This window comes from Ambystoma mexicanum, chromosome 7q (assembly GCF_040938575.1).
Source record: "Ambystoma mexicanum isolate Mex_15411 chromosome 7q, UKY_AmexF1_1, whole genome shotgun sequence".
Classification (NCBI taxonomy): domain Eukaryota; kingdom Metazoa; phylum Chordata; class Amphibia; order Caudata; family Ambystomatidae; genus Ambystoma; species Ambystoma mexicanum.
The window spans coordinates 758,749,266-758,766,447 of record NC_090941.1 but is presented as its reverse complement, the minus strand read 5'-3'; the positions used below and the strand labels follow the sequence as shown (position 1 = coordinate 758,766,447).

The 17,182-nt window shown below is 40.9% G+C and overlaps 1 protein-coding gene across 2 annotated transcripts in view; it reads right to left on the bottom strand.

Moving 5' to 3' along the window:
- The window catches only part of ALKBH8 (alkB homolog 8, tRNA methyltransferase), a 1,077,261-nt gene that overhangs the window by 363,142 nt on the left and 696,937 nt on the right, over nucleotides 1–17,182 (bottom strand). The gene's annotated exons all lie outside the window — the stretch shown is intronic.

The window sequence follows — 17,182 nt, the reverse complement described above, 5'->3', positions numbered from 1 at the left end:
CATCTTGTTTCCTATCAGGAATCCACTGATTCCAATGAAAGGGCCTGGGCATCCCATAATGGAGGATGCACAGGGCACCTGTAAATTCAACACAGAGCTGCCACCAGCCATTACTACCCTGCTCTCTGGGCAACACACAGGTACCCAAAAACATACACTAGGAGTACAGGGTCATACTCCCACCCAGGGGTGCCATAAGGGTATCCAAAGGGTCTGTTCACCAAACCAAAAATAGGAAGAGCCGCACCGCCAGGAGTCCCGCATTAACTCTTGCACAGAAAACAAGACAGAACATACATGATAAATCAATAATTGTATTGTCTTTATTGTTTTGGTTTATATAAACCTTTACAATTTTTACAAATATACAAATATTTACAAGATTTTTCAAAAATTCATGTATAAGCACCACTAAGAGATAAAAGCAAGAAACATTCCTAAAACTTTAAACATATTAAAAGGTAATAATATTATTTCTTTACATTAATTGCGCTTGCACTCCATTTAGACGGGAATAAATACTTTTTGTTCAGGTTCACCTAACACATTAGTCGTTCACATCTTAGAATCCTTTTTATATCATAATTGCAATTTGATGCCCATATGTTTCTGTCAAAGTTATACTTTCAAATCTTACATATGCTTTTTATAGCTCTTACGGCATAAAGTGCCATATGACAAATACAGCCTTGTTCTTCATTCTATAACGCAAATACCATGCAAGAATGTAAGCACTTTCATTTTCAGAGAAATTGAATTACCATGTAACATTTCGTGCCACCGCTTGTCTCGGTCAACATTTGATATATATCCAATACACATTTTGAAAAACATTCAATTCTTTGTTGTGCTAAATTCGGACAGACCAATAAAAGATGCAACAAGGTTTCAGTTTCCTCTGGGCGATTACAGAATCTACAACCTACCAACCCATGCATGTTTAAACCACGAATTGTCAAGATTTCATTAGAATTCAGAACATTAAATCTGAAGCGCGTCGTTCTATTCCTAAATGTCCTGGAAGGATATTTTACTATATAATTTTCTGTTTCCGGAAACCATTTCCAGTAGGAAACTATTTGAGAATATAATTTCGAGTTCAGCAATACAACATTGTTTTCCAACCAGTTGTAAGCTTTTACGGTTTCTTTAACTTTCCCATGATTTCTTAGCAGAGTCCCCAGTGACAAACCCACATTCTGCAATGTTTTTTCACACGACATTTTTAGAGCAGACATGAAGTTTCCTTTTTCTGCAATTTTCAAATAGAAGTATAGCGATTCTCTTTCTGCTGTCAGGCATTTTCTAAGCAGTGCTAGTTTTTTGATGTTCATAATGCAGGAAATGGAAGTCAATCCTAATTCGTACCTGATCATTTCAAAGGGAACACATTTGGGTATGAAAAATAGTATTTTTCGCCAAATTGAGGCTTCTAGATGTTTTAAAAAAGACAATAATGAGTCAGGTAAGAATTCTATGCCATAAGTTAGGTTTGGAATGATCTTTAGTCTGTAGAATTGGATACAGGGGGCCAAAGTAAATTCGCCAAATCTTCTTTCAATGGACTGATTTGGTTCATGGCTTTTTTTGCTTTCATTAGCAGGTTATTTTTCAATATCACAGTTGAGTTGGCGCTACATACTGTGTAGCCCAAGAATCTTAGTACCGCTTGACTCCACCATAATTCCAGGACAAAAATGCACGAGTCACCTTTTTGCTTCCCCCGTAAAAGATGATTGTTTTTGATGGATTAATTTTTAATTTTCTTTCATCAATAAAGGCCCCGAGGTCTGTAATTAATCTCTGTAAACCTATTTTTGAACCATCCAGCAATACAAAGTCCTCAGTGTATGCTATCCATCTAATGGTTATTATAATAATAGTAACTCTGTAGTCTTCTTTAGCTTCTTAACATATCTTTATTACAGGTTGCAGCAAGATAGCTAGAACAGAACCACTGGGTCCCATCCCCCAGGCTTAACTGACATTAGCTGGAACCTTCTCCCAGCGTTCATCACCAAACATTCCACATGACATCACCAGCTCATTAGATACAGGGACAAGCACTTCACAACACATCTCCTTCCTTTCCAATAATAACACACACATATAAAGCACACCACCTACAAGCACTTCACAACACATCTCCTTCCTTTCCAATACCACACAAACACGACAAGTGCATCACAACACATCCCCCTCCTTTCCAATACCACACAAACACGACAAGTGCATCACAACACATCTTCCTCCTTTCCATAGGCAACACTAACACGGGAAACACAGACACGGAAACTCACACGAAACATCCATACCATGCATCTTTTTATTGAGGGATGTAACTCCAATTTTTCTGGGACGTTATCCCTACGCTGGCTTCAGGCTTAATATGTCACTACTCTGGGACTGAATCCCTAAACCATCTTCAGACTTAATGCACGGGGAAGGCGCTAGCTTCCTCTATTGGGACAGGATCCCTACACTGACTTCAGACTTAATACTTCTCTACTCTGGGAAGGGAATCCCTACACACTAAATGGAACACTATCCCTACACTTTAATGGGATGCTATCCTTATACTTCACTTTAAACAGGACGCTATCTCTACACTTTAAATGGGACGCAATCCCTACACTTCACACTGAATGGGACGCTATCCCTATACTTCACTTCAAACGGGACGTTATCCCTACTCTTCACTTAACTGGGACGCTATACCTACACTTCTCGCTAAATGGAACACTATCCCTACACTTTAATGGGATGCTATCCTTATACTTCACTTTAAACGGGACGTTATCCCTACACTTTAAATGAGACGCTATCCCTATACTTCACACTGAATGGGACGCTATCCCCACACTTCACTTAACTGGGAGACTATCCATACACTTCACTTAACTGGGACGCTATCCCTACACTTCACACTAAATGGGACGCTATCCCTACACTTTAATGGGACGCTATCCCAACACTTCAACTTCACTTCATGTGGGACACTATCCCTACACTTCGATGGTACGCTATCCAACACTTCAACATTGGCGACTCACTTAAAGCATATAACATTTTGCATTTAAATATCCATATTACTATAAATCTGCCAATATATGTAGTCCTAAAAGTCCATGCCGCTTTACTGCAGCCTACTTTTACTCTTTACACATTCCTTTAACATTCTAAAAGTTCATGTTGCCAAGTAACGTAATCCTAGAACTCCTCAAGAGGTTACTTCTATCTCACTCATGCGCTCTTCCTTACATCTCTTACATCATGCACTTATGACTCTCATACTTTAGAACATGAAGGTATTCACTAGAGTCCATGTTAATCCATTTACAGCTGCAAATCCTCAAAAGATTATTCTATGCTTGTAAATCTCATAGACACACTCTCATTACAGTAAAGCTCTGTTCCAGTATAATGTTTTCATCTATTCTGTATGCAAGCGCCAGACCTCCACTCGGTCTGCCTCGCAATCCTTGTTTGGCAGGTAGAACTATGATGGTATATCCATCCATATATAGATTTCAGGTGGCCCACGTTTCTTGAAACAGAGTAAAATCAAACTCGTTCAACTTTAGACAAGCACAATCATCCTTTAACAACTGTTTATGACCCCTAGTATTCCAGGATACTAGGTGGAAAAAGGACTCTTTGTTAAAGGGGTTTCTGGCCTGATTTTAGATTTTAGATACAGAGGCCCTGTCCCTCCAATGCATTTCCAGCATACCAGTGACGCCAATGTGAACTAGAATGCTGATAGTGTGGAAAGTTTAGGAACAATGAACTGCTGAAGTTTCCGTAGAACTACGGCACGTAGAGCCATATGGCAGGTGTAAGCACTGCAGACTGCTTAAAACAAAATTGACACATTTATATTTTATACTTTTTACATTGTCTACATCATGGAACCTACCCACATGCCACATTTCAGGTTTGTAGCATGTTGGTAAGTATGCTGAACATTTCGAACAGACACACACACACATCCACATATGGCAGGGGTAAGCATTGTAGACCGCTTATCTTTTATACCTTTTGCATCGTCTACACCATGGAACCTACCCACATGCCAAATTTCAGGTTTGTAGCATGTTGGGAAGTATGCTGAACATTTCGAACAGACACACACACATATCCACACATAGCAGGGGTAAGCATTGCAGACCGCTTATCTTTTATACCTTTTACATTGTCTACACCATGGAACTTACCCACATGCCACATTTCAGGTTTGTGGCATGTCGGGAAGTATGCTGAACATTTTGAACAGAGACACACACATATCCACAAATTTCCCTTTTATATATAGAGAGACAGATTACATAAATTCAATGAATTTATAGTTGCTCAGGGTTAGAACCTTGGTTAGAGGGTCTGAAAAACATCTGAACATGAGCCCACTAAAACTTAGCAAGAAACCCAAAAGCACACTTTGAAAGGGCAAAACACCCAATCCAATTTAATAAACAATCAAAAACATGTTATACAAGGATTTATAAAACAATTTTTTAACAAAAGGTTATTACAAATCACAATTAAATACGAAATCAAAGTTGCAAATCAAATGTTGATGACAATTTAATGGAAGCATTGGCAATGCTCAGACAATGAAGTTTGTAGCAATCACCATATATAATAATTTCACAATGTATACAAATTGTTCCAAAGTTGGAAATGTATCATTTGAAAATAAGTGTTCCTAATACAACCAGATATTTTGGTCATACCCAACGCTTTTCAGATTGAGAACATTCTTCTTCAGGGGTATAGGAACCACCTTTCCTAAAACAGTAAATAATATTCCTAATTAAAACAGCTTATAATGGCATGAATATCATCCAATAGCTATGTGTATATACACTGACTTTACATCAAAATAGACTGATACACCTTTCAGTAAATAAATACCAGTCTGAAAACACAAAAGATACATAAGTCTCATTACAAAATGCAACTAGCCAAACCAATTCAATCATAAGAAACCCACAGTATAAAGTCATACCTTTTGCCTTAAATCCAACAAAATATGGAATACTCCCTTGCTCAAAAAGGAAAAATGTTCATGCACAACTACCTACAATCCAACAAGATTTCAGTCCAAGACCATAAATCTAAAATTACCACAGTAACATCTCATAATGCATACATCTCAAACTTACCCAGAAGTGTACTGCGAGCAATGAAGCAGAAAAGCATAAAACCACTTTGTGCCCAAGCTTGATTCTTAAAAAGCCTAAATCAATCAAGCGACCAGTACTGCCACCGGACCTGAAACGTCACAGGATAAATGTAGGAAAGAAGGCCACAAACCTAAAGTATAGCTGAGAAACAAACTACTCATTGTGAGCAATGTATGAAAAAAGAATCAGAATGATTAACCATATGATGCACAATAGTATTCTAAGTTGACACCAGTCAAAACCAATATATTCGAAAAAAAAGTACCAAATGGATTGATATGATAGATAGAAAAAATATGTATTCACTGCTGCACTAACAATTAAAAAATTAGTGCTGTCACGTGATAAGTGCCTAAGTCATGTGACAATCCCTATGTTAAAGGACCACAATCTTGACATGAATGAAAAAAGTTGGTATCCATATGAAGGATCTAAAAAAAAAAACGAATGGTAGAATTGTTTGAATTTAGGCTGTACCAAAACTATGTACAACCAGAAATTTCAAACAATTCTACCATACGGTTACCATTATAGCAAACAAGGGAATCAGGGGTTGCAGGGGTGTCCCTGCACCTTTGTTCATGATAATAGCAACAGCGTTGCCCCCCGCTCCCGATAGGAGCATGTTTTTTTTCCCCAAAAAAATAAAATTAAAAAAAAAAGGACCCTGCCGTGCCATTTCCCATGCAAGCAAGTGAAAGGAACTGGCGTCGCAGAGGGAGGAAGGAGTTGGCGGCACACAGCGAGGTGTGCCACAAACAGGTAAGGAAGTGGGGGGGAAGGGGGGGTTGCCAGAAATGTCAGTGGGAGAAAAAAAACAAATGTCATTTTTGTTCAAATAACTTTAAGTGTTTTCTTCCTCAGACATTTCGGATTCGATTATTTCATGGACAACCAAAAAATTTGCTCCGGAATACAGTGCGAAAAATTACTGAATGATGTTCAAACTATATAATGACACACCCATGTGTCTTTAGATAACATGCACACACAATGTAATGTAAATCAATGAATAAATAAAAATTAAATACGTGTTACTGAAATGATTATCATATAGAAATGGAAATCAAGCACATTATGCAAACAAGGCTACAATACTACAGGACGAGAAACATATTTAGACATGTGAATGACAATATAACAATCCATAATTATCACAGAAAGCAGGTACTCTCGGACTCATCAACATTCATGGAATTCAGTTCCTCGGTCAAATGAATTTCTTTTTGAAGTAAAATAGTGTTCATGTCACCACCTCTAGTGGGGGCTTTCACAAGTTTCAAAACAACCACTCTCATCCCTGAGATCATGTGTCCAGCTTCCATGAAATGTAAAGCTACAGTGGACTTATCATTCTTGGTCCGAATATTCGATTTACGTTCTGTCCACCTTGTTCGTACCTTCCTGGTGGTCATCCCCGCGTAAAAAATATCACACGGACATTTCAATCCATGAATTAAATTATTATAAGTTACTCACCGTAGTGACTAACATACTCCTAGTCCATAGCCCCCTTTCCTCCAGACTATATGGGCGTCCCACACCAGGGATGGGAGATGGAACGTTTTTTAACAGAAAAAATTGTCTTCCCCTTTAAATTTACAGGTGTGGCCCTCAGAGGAGCATGCGCTCCCCTGACTCCACCCATCGGCGCCACTCCTCAGTCCCCTTTGATGTGTCGACAATATTACCATTGCCTAATGACACCAGTTTTATTAGAGGGGACGATGGTAGGATGTATGGAGGAAAAGGGACTATGGACTAGGAGTATGTTAGTCACTACGGTGAGTAACTTCTAAGTACTCCTACGTCCCGTCCCCTTTCCTCCATACTGTATGGGCGATTACAACTGAAAGTAGCCCCAGGGTGGAGAGGTGACCCTCCTAAGAAAACAAGTTCCTTAATACTGCCAGGCCAAATGATGCACCTGACCTGGAGCCGGCATCCAAGCAGTAGTACTTGCAGAAGGCCGAAGGCATGGCCCATCTAGCCGCCTTGCTGATTAACTGCCACAGAACTGGCCTCTGGAACGCGACAACCATTGCCTTAGCTGTGATAGCGTGGGCATGCATATTTGCCGGCAGTGGTTTGTGCTGCCTCTCATAGGCCTCCTTGATGGCCTCAACCATCCATCTTGCCATGGAGGCCTTGGAAGCCTTTGACCCATCGAAGGTGACAAAGAGAGCCTCTGACTTGCGGAAGCTCTTGGTTCTGTATGGTTAGAACTCTAGAGTGCGCCTAACATCTAGACAGTGCAGTACTCTCTGAGCTTCGTCCTTGGTGGTCCACGAAGAAAGTGGGTAGTCCTATATCCTCATTCAGGTGAAACGAGGAGACTACCTTAGGTAAAAAGGTGGGGTGAGTTCTAAGCACCACCTTGTCCTTATGAAAAGTAGTGTAAGGCTCTGAAGACACCAGTGCCTGGATTTCACTGACCCTGCGTGCAGACGTAAGACCCATCAGGAGGGCTGTCTTAATGGTGACTAGCCTGATGTCCACGGATGCCGTTAGCTCGAATGGTTTATGCACCAAGGCGCCCAAAAATATGTTGAGGTCCTACACAGGGTGTGGTTTCTTGATAGGCGGGTAGAGCCTAGTGAGGCCCACCAGATGTCTTTTAACTACCGGGTTGGAGGATGAGAAGACCTCCTCCTCCAAGATCTGGTAGGCACTGATGGCCGCCAGGTAGTCGCGGCATGTGTCTACTTGCACCCCCGAGTGTGCGAGGTGAGCTGACAAGGATAGCACGTCGTCCAACGTGCATTAAGCGGGTCAACCTCCACCCAGTGACAAAACCTAGTCCACTTCCTTCTGTACGGGGTCCTGGTAGCATCGCTCCTAGCACCCTGTATGATGTCTAGTGCCGGGTAATCTACAAGCCGACATTTTTGCCCTGAACTTTGAAAAAAGACGGAGATTACAAAACCGTTACTCTAGTGGAAGCATAACAAAAGAATAAGACAAGAAATTAGAAGAACTCAGAAACTTGGGAATAGATGCCGATTGAAGAAGGCAGATATTACCCACTAATTGGATAAGACCAATTGACTGGCCCCAGAGTGTTGATGCAGCCATCATAGAGAGGTGAATTCAAGGTTTAGCCTCCACAAAAGGAAGGAAATAACACAGGGAGCAGAGTAATACAGCCCCAGACAAGAAAGGAAGAGATCTCCCTTCCATAAATAATTTTGAAAAGCTCATGTCCTACCAGAGAAACTGACCAGTGACTGCAAGATTTGAAATACTGGGGAATATACGAATGTTGCATCGACATTAAAGAAATTGCATGTCCTGAAGAGGGCTAAAATTAGAGAGTGAGACACGAGGGATGGTGTCTAAATACGACTCTAGCCGAAACATAAGTAGACATATCTAAAAGATATAAAAAGAAATGTGTCTAGCTATAACAGAGACTGCAATAACTGTCTCCCTTTGTCAAGTTTTTCCTCAAAAGAAAATAACTGAGGAATGACAACAATGGTAACATATGCATTAGTGAACTGATAATAACAATCTGTCGCGTACTAACCCCACTATTCTGCCCTAAACTGGTGTTAGGCAGAAACCTGTGCAGTTCCCTTAGGGACCACTGCAAAAGGCTTAAGACTACAGGTGTTGGCAGTAAACCCAATTGGTAGCAGTCTGTACCACCCATATTTACCTGGTAGCTGTGGCTGAGCAGCTAGACTTCTCTCAAGAAGAGTTAGACAGTATATAGATTATACAGGATAGGTACCAAAATACAGTAGCACAAGCAAACACTGACCAGAGCTTGGGTATAAAGTGGACCAAGTGGCTGGCTGTTTGGCTGGGGAGACTCTGCTCGTTTTCTACCTAGAAGTGTTGTCGGCAAGAAGAAGGCACTGACTCTTTATCTGAGCTGAAACGTGCTGCTGTGCCTTTAACTGCGTCTGCTAGCCCCGCCCAATCACCACGCCATCCTACAACTGGTCCCGTGCCTGCGCACCGCGCGCGCACCCAAGTGGACCAAGTGGCTGGCTGTTTGGCTGGGGAGACTCTGCTTGTTTTCTACCTAGAAGTGTCGTCGGCAAGAGGAAGGCGCCGACACTTTATCTGAGCTGAAATGTGCTGCTGTGCCTGTGAGTGAGCTTTTGGACTTTGGGACCGTGTTCCACCCCTCTTGCCTGTGGACTTCCTACCTCTTTCTTGTGGACTTCCTGGCTAACGTCACGTACGCTCTTTTCTTTTTTTTACTCTCTTTTTAGTTAACTGCGTCTGCTAGCCCCGCCCACTCACCACGCCATCCTACAACTGGTCCCATGCCTGCGCACCGCGCGCGCACCCAAGTGGACCAAGTGGCTGGCTGTTTGGCTGTTCGGTTGTGGGGTGTGGGGTACAGGTGAAAATTATTATATTTATATTTCTTTTTCTTGCATACTGTTCTTTATCTTTGAGTTAGTAAGGTGACTAGGACACTCTCCTGGGAGCGGCGCTATTGCCTAATAAGAGGTACTCCATAGATTTTTTGGGGGCTGCTTCAATTTAGGCCTGCAATATGGGCAAAATTGTTAAAACAACTACTATGATGAAAGACTTTTTCTGCGGTAACAACGCGCAGGGCTAGTTTGGCGCGTGCTGCGGCATTACCTCTGCCGCCTCCTTGTATTGAGGAAGATGAATTACTCGAATGTGCTCAAGCATGCTCTAATGAGCTTAAATCCAATGCCGATTTACTTGCAAACTCGACTGAATTTACTGATTCTTCCCAATCACTGTATGTGGAAGAATACTCAGTCCCATTGGGGAAAGAGGTTCTAAAACATCAGTGGGGTGAGGTTACTGACAAATTGACTAATGGTATTATTAATGATGATTCCTTTTGTGATCCTCCTAGTATTTTCTTGACGGATGACCTAGAACTTTTAGGCAACCATACTACCCATGACACTCTGCCCATTGAGGGAGCTGAGGCGACCAAAAATACTGATATTGGTACGATGTTAGGAATTTTCAACAGACTAATTTTGTATGAATTTAGGAGACAGACAGATGTCTTAGGTTTAATCAATACCTCCATGGAACAGATCCCCTCGAAAGTGAATGATCTTTTCTCTAATTCGCTGAGTGATTTAAAGTCTGTACTGGTGACAAAAATGTGCTTGCCGGATCAGGAACCTAGGGCTGCTCAAACCTCTGTTATCGCTCAAGATGTTGCAGAAATGATTGTCATTTCTGATTCACAGGGAAGTAAGAGAGCGTCAGAAACGGTTGAAACTGTCATGGAGGCTACCCGGGTTCAGGTGGCTACTCCTTACATCCCGGTGTTGGAAGGAGATTTTGCTGACAAACCCAATAATACAGCCGTCTTAAACAATAAAAAAGAACAAAAAAAGAGCACGACAAACTAAACTGATGCGTGCAAATAACATGGCTAAATCTTCTTGTAAATTTCTGAGAGACTCGACCTTCAAAAACTCGATCCTGGAGGCCAGGGAGGATTTGGTGGCCTTGATGATCAACCTCCTACGTATGAGGGGGTCGTGGTCCAGTCTGTGCCTGGGGTTCTGAAGGAGGATTAGCCATCCCTTGGGAGTATATTTCGAGGCTGGTAACTCGATTTCAGATGCAATGAAGAAAAACAAAAGAGAGGCGTGTGAGATTGCCTCACAGTTATCATCTTAAAAAACAGGGTTAGAAGATATCTTTGAAATTTTCAAAACTAACTCCTTGAAGGTTAACAGCTCTCTTGTTCCAAATATCATAAGTACTGAAGCGGTTAATCAGGCAAGCGGGCCGATGGCTGCGAAATACTCATGTGATAATAAGGTTGGTAAGGATTCACTCATTAAGAGCTGTACCCCAAATGTAGACAAGAGTCAACCGTCGTGCTCAGTTAATACTGAGTTGGGGCCTAGTGAATGGCTTAATAAGGAGAAGATGGTCGATACTACCTTATCCTATACAGGGTGTTTTGCCTCGGCCCCTACTGGGATTGCACCTTCCTTGAAAAATAAGACTACACTAATTGACTCTGTACTCACTTCTGCAACTAGACCTGAGGTGCTGCCTTTGCCTGAAGCTAATGAGCTTCTTTCGAACACGACCACTGATATGTCTAACTCGGAGGTCCCATTGAACAAGCAGGTTTCTTACACATCTAGTAAAGAGGAGGAAATTACATCTATGGTCAGGAAAATTTTAGAGGATACCTTTTCGGTGAATAAGAATGGGTGGCATGTACTTCGCAATAATTTAAAAGAGTCTACAAGTGTAAATATGTGCGGTACTAACACTCAAAATTTTGATAAATCAATGAACGATCTTGATTTAAGAAGACCTGCTTTAAGTGACCTTCCAAGTCTAATATTGACAACATTGTTCTGGGAGGGCAATCGAATCTCCTTAAACCGTCCTTATATCCTCTCATTGTTTGCGGCAATTCCGGAATTAGCACTAATTTCATCTGCTGATATAGTCTTGGTGGATTTCATTCACAGACAGAGATTAGACTATGTACGTCTTGTTATTCCATCTCCCTTAGTAAGTAATCTGCTGCTAAAGGAGGCTGAATCGTTACAGCGCAGGGGTTTTGACCTACTTCAATACGAGCACACCTTCCCTCCAAAGAATGGTAACTCTCAATCTACAAATGGTTGGAAAGTGGAGTAGGGGTTGAACCCAGCGTGGGGTGTCAGAACTTAACAATGGACAATGTTGTCAAGCAAGAGTGGAGATGGCTGGCTCTCTCCCTCAGAGAATCGATCAACTCTTTGAGGGAACTGGGGAAACCACTCTAGCAAGTCTAGAAAAATATCTTTGGCAAGTTGGAACGCGAGAGGACATTTACATTTGATCCACAATAGTGAGGTTACCAATGTTTTACAATCTTTTGACTCTTGCAAGAAACTTGGGCTTCTAGTGATCTTTTATGGGAAGGATATGATATAGTTCAAACTAATGCCGTAAAGGGGGCTAAAGGGCGACCAATGGGCGGGCTCCTAATGGCCTGTAAGAAATCTCTTGGGGCTACAAAACTGAGCGAATGGTCTAGTTCCAATTCCTTTCTAACAGTGACTTATGAGATCAAATATGGTGAGACAAATATCCAACTTTGCATCACCAATGTATATTGGAATCCGCTAAAATATTCCGATTCTCAACTAGTAAAAGAAATTAACAACTTGACCTCTAAAATTGATGCATGGAGAGCAGTTAATGTGAATGGTGTCATAATTATAGCAGGGGACCTGAATTCAGATTGCAATATTGATTCTATGGTGGCAGATGCCTTATTGTCAGAAAACAAGAATAATAAATGTAATGCCAAAATCACGGCAGGGAACCCCAAGTTTCAGGGAGCGATATGGTATAATTTTGTGGAAATTATGGGCTTAACGATTCTGGATAACAACTGCCATACCTGGAATGCTAGAGGTTACAGCTCTATTTTGGACTATATCTTTGTGTCTGTTGGATTTGATAAAGTTATCTCCAAACTTACCATAGCTAAGATGCCCACTAGTGATCACAATTTACTACATATTGATTTTCCTTATCCAGCCCCTTCCGAGCCACTTTCATGCTATACTCAGGGCTTGCTAGTGAATCAAAAAGGGAATAGAGTGAGATGGTCGTTTGCTAAAACAAAGAAATGTTCCTCTGTCATGGTTAAGAATTTTGAACAGATGCATCTTGAAGATCGGGTCTGTAATCTGTCCGTGACCAAGTTTACAACACATGTTAATGATATAATATCGAAATCTGTAGTGAATTTGACACCTGGTGATAATGCTAGAAGGAGTCATACACACTGCTTCAGTATGGAGGTTTACAAACATAGGCAATTGATGAGGAGTGAAATTCGCTCAGTTAAACAAATGGGCCATACCGCAGACTATATATTGATGCAGATTAAAAAAATCAAGCAACATTACAAAAATTGGTTAATTAATTTCAAGGGCAAGCAAGCTCAATTGGATGGGGAAAACATGATCAATGCACTAAAAGGAAATAACATATCTAACTTTTGGCAAATTATTAATAAGGTTGAATTCTCTCAAAAGGAAATGCTACTTACTCAAATTAGTGAGAGAAGGTGGCATGATTATTTCTCCAAAATGTATAGCTGTGAGATGGCCAATCTGGGTGGAACTGTTATTAAGGTTGCTACATGGGAATTGAACATCTCTGTCGCGAATATTTCTCGCCTAATTACTAAATCAAAAAATGTGGCTGCTCCCGGTCCAAATAATTTGTCTAATAAGATCCTAAAAACTGACATTGATGTTTGGGCTAAGGTTCTGCATATCCTATACAATGACATCCTGAGCACTTAAACCATTCCAGAGTCTTGGAGATTAGCACTTGTACTCCCGATCTATAAAAAGGGATCCAGATATGCTCCTGAAAGCTACAGACCCATAGCTATCTCAGATCCGGAGTCGAAAATATTTGCTTCTATTGTACTGGAAGAAATGCAAGACTGAATTAAGTGCAATAATATATTGGATGCCAAACAGATTGGTTTTTAAAAAAACATAGGTACGGACTGCGGGGGACTTATACTCAAAAGTCTACAATCTAAAGCACTAATGAAAAATGGAGTTCCAATTTTTGTTGCCTCCATGGATCTCAGCAGAGCGTTCGACATGGTTGATCGCCCATCCCTTTGGTCCATTCTGAGAGACTTGAATATACCTAAACATCTTCTGGAAATTATAATAGAATTGTACTCAGAGACTAAAATCAAAGTGAGATTAAACTCGGAAGGTCAATTTACTTCAGAGATTAACATTCCTAATGGGCTTCGACAAGGCTGCATGCTTGCTCCTACGTTGTTCAATCTATATGTCTGTGGAGCCAACAAAGCGTTAAAAAACAAAGGGTTGGTGGCACCAAAATTGGGTAATAAAGCGATAGAATGGTTAGCGTACGCTGATGATTTTTTGCTATTGGACTGTACCAAAGTGGGTTTACAAAGATTGATAAATGCATTTGTAATATATGTTTCATAACTACGCTTAAAAATAAATGCATTTAAGACTACCATTGTGTGCCTGGGTAAATCGGGGAAAAAAATCCTTGGTCATACTTGGCACTGCGAGGGCAAACGTATCAAGTGCCAGATTGCCTTTAAGTACTTGGGTTATAATGTGATTGGTTCAGGTTCTACAACCATAATAAAAACACAATTGAGGACTAAGGTAGAGATGGCCCTAAGGCAAATGCGTAAACTAGAGATCAAATATTGTAAATTCACCTTGACACCGCTAAGAACCTTCTACATTATGAAGGGTATTCCAAGGTTTATGTTTGGTATGGAATTTTTTGATTTCGAAAATACGGATTGGGTGAAGTCCCTTGAAAGTCTGATATGGAAAGGAATCTTATACTTTCTACCTAAAAGTGTTCTGATGAAAATTATAAGATACGAGCTGGGCTTACACTCCTTCCAATCTTTTATTATGTGGAAAAAGATCCTACTATGGAGGAAGTGTTTAGTAAATTCATCAGATAATCTTTATACTATAGCAGGTACTGACCCTTCTAACTTGTTTACTAATCAATTAAAAGCTAAGGTAGAGGCTTGTCTCTCCAAGCTGGGTGTCTCAATGGAAATGTTGCAATCCAATCCGCAAAAGGTAAAAATGATATTAAAAAGTGAAGATTGGTTACAGACTGCATGTACAGTTTCGCGCTCAGGTAATTTTAATCAAGTATATTCCTTCTGGAATTTTTTTCCTGGTGTGGAAGCTTATTTAGAAAAATATCCTTGCAGAAGTTTACGAAATGTCTTTATGAGATTTAGATTTAATGTGATGAGAACTAATAGTATTCTCAAGAGTTGGAATTTGCTGACAGACCCATGGGTCTGGTGCAGATTCTGTAGGAAAGAGGGTACGGAGGAAACATTGCAGCACATTCTACTTATTTGTCCAACTTTGCTCCAATATCGTATCTCATATTTTGCTCAATTTGTACAACATTTACATTGTGTAAATAGAGAATTACTGTGGTATCAAATGAGACATGGTCATAGCACTGCACTCAGGATTAGAGTGACTGCCTTTTTAAAAGTCATTTGTGGTCTATCCTAAATGTTTTTTTTATAAACTTATAGAAATATCTTCGTAGAAACTTTAAGAGTTCTTGATTTTATGTTTTCTTGATTTGTTTATTATTTTGTGTGTTCTTTTTTTTCTTTTTCTCTTTTTTTTCCATTCTAGTAAACATGTAAAGTTGGTTAATCTGATTTGTCGATCTAAAATGCTTATTTCTGTATAGTAGTGTGTTGATTAGAATAGAATAATGTTTATACTGTTTTTACTTTGCATATGTATATTTTTTACTCTTTTGCTACAAAGTGTATTTTGTAAAGGTTTAAATAAACCATATACAGTTAAAAAAAAATAATAATTATTTATTTAAAAACACACTTTGTAAAATACACTAACACTAATATGGCAAGCAAGTTCAAACAAAGTCACTATTAATATATATACATCCCTGATTACTTATTGAACAAGTCTTAGTTAAAACACCACTTATTTTCAGACAGAGGTGAGCGCTTAACTCAAGATGGCACTCCAATAAGTTAATTAAAAAGGGAGGGAAAGAGGCAGAATTAAGAACACATACAACACCAACACTTTAGGAGAACCAGAGCAAGTCAGAAAAGGCAGAATCTACTGAGGAGCAAGAAAGTCATAGGCCAGGCCCACTCTTGAAGAGAGCAAGGCGGAATGTGTCCAAGATCACACAGTTGATTAGTTCTTTTAAAGAGTTGTTGCAAAGAGTTCAAAAAGGGTTGGCTTAAGTCAGGAAAGGTTAGTTAGTAGGTCCCAAGTCACCCCAGGATAGAAAGTCAAGGACTTACGGGACACCTTGAACAGTCTGTTGCAAGGGAGACCAGGCGGGACTCAGTACCTGAAATGGTGAGAAAGCTCCACCGGGGGCAGTTGTTCCTGGCAGTGGGTGCAAGTCGGTGCTTCGTCCAGGGGAAGAGGAGATCTCGACGTGGAGGAAAGCTGGAGGTCGTTGCACTGCCAGGGAAGAAACCAGCCGCAGAGTTTCTCGGTTAAAAGGTACTACCCCTTTATTCGCGGTAGTGGTGAAGCGTGGCTATCCGGCCGCCGGGGTGCTTGGCATGGGCGATTCGACCACGAGACGATCCAGGAAGGCGAAAAAGAGGGCGAACTGGTTATCCCCACCAGCTCAGAGGAAGAAGACTCTCCGGGATGAAGATCTTCTCTGTCGTTGGGAAGTGGTGAGACGATTCAGCAGGGCTCCACCGGTGGTGTCGTCGTTGCAGGTCGGCTCAGCTTCTCCCTCTTCGGATTCTTTGGTCCTGTGGCGACTTCTGAAGTTCAGGTCCCCAAAGCCCTGCTTTTATGCAGAAAACCCCCATTCATCAGTCTTAGCTGTCACTCAAACATGCTAAGTGGTGAGCCGGGCGGCTCGCCACTGGCCCAATCACACAAGAGTACGACTTGAGTTGCCAAGGCAACTCAGTCCAGGGTGCCTAAACCCCCATCCCACACATCCTGTAGACCCAGACAGAGTGGCACTACTTTTGGAGGCGTCTGTGGAGAAGCCCACCAAAAAGTGGAACAAAGGGCTCGACTTGGGTTGGAGTTACAGAGACGAACACAGACGCCATTTTAAAACTGAGTCCTGGCAAAAAGACCCAACTGGGAAATAAATATTAAATAAGTAACCCGGCGGTATCTTTAACATTGCACCAAAAAGTTGTGCGTTTAAAATAAATGGGAAAATCTCATAGGAAATATTCTGGTACAATATTTCGTGTGGTAACCACTGCCACCAGCCAGAAACTCGACAAGGGGGGGACTGCACAGTGCCCCCTCGAAAAACAGACCCAGGGGCAATCTAATTACCCCTACCAGTACTTCCACAATAGGTTGGTTTGTACTGGTTGTGTTCCTAATTTACGACTAGTAAAGTCAATGGTGACTTTACATGCCCTGGGAGACAGTAGTCAGTCCCAGGGTATGGAGTCTATGTTTGGGGGTCAC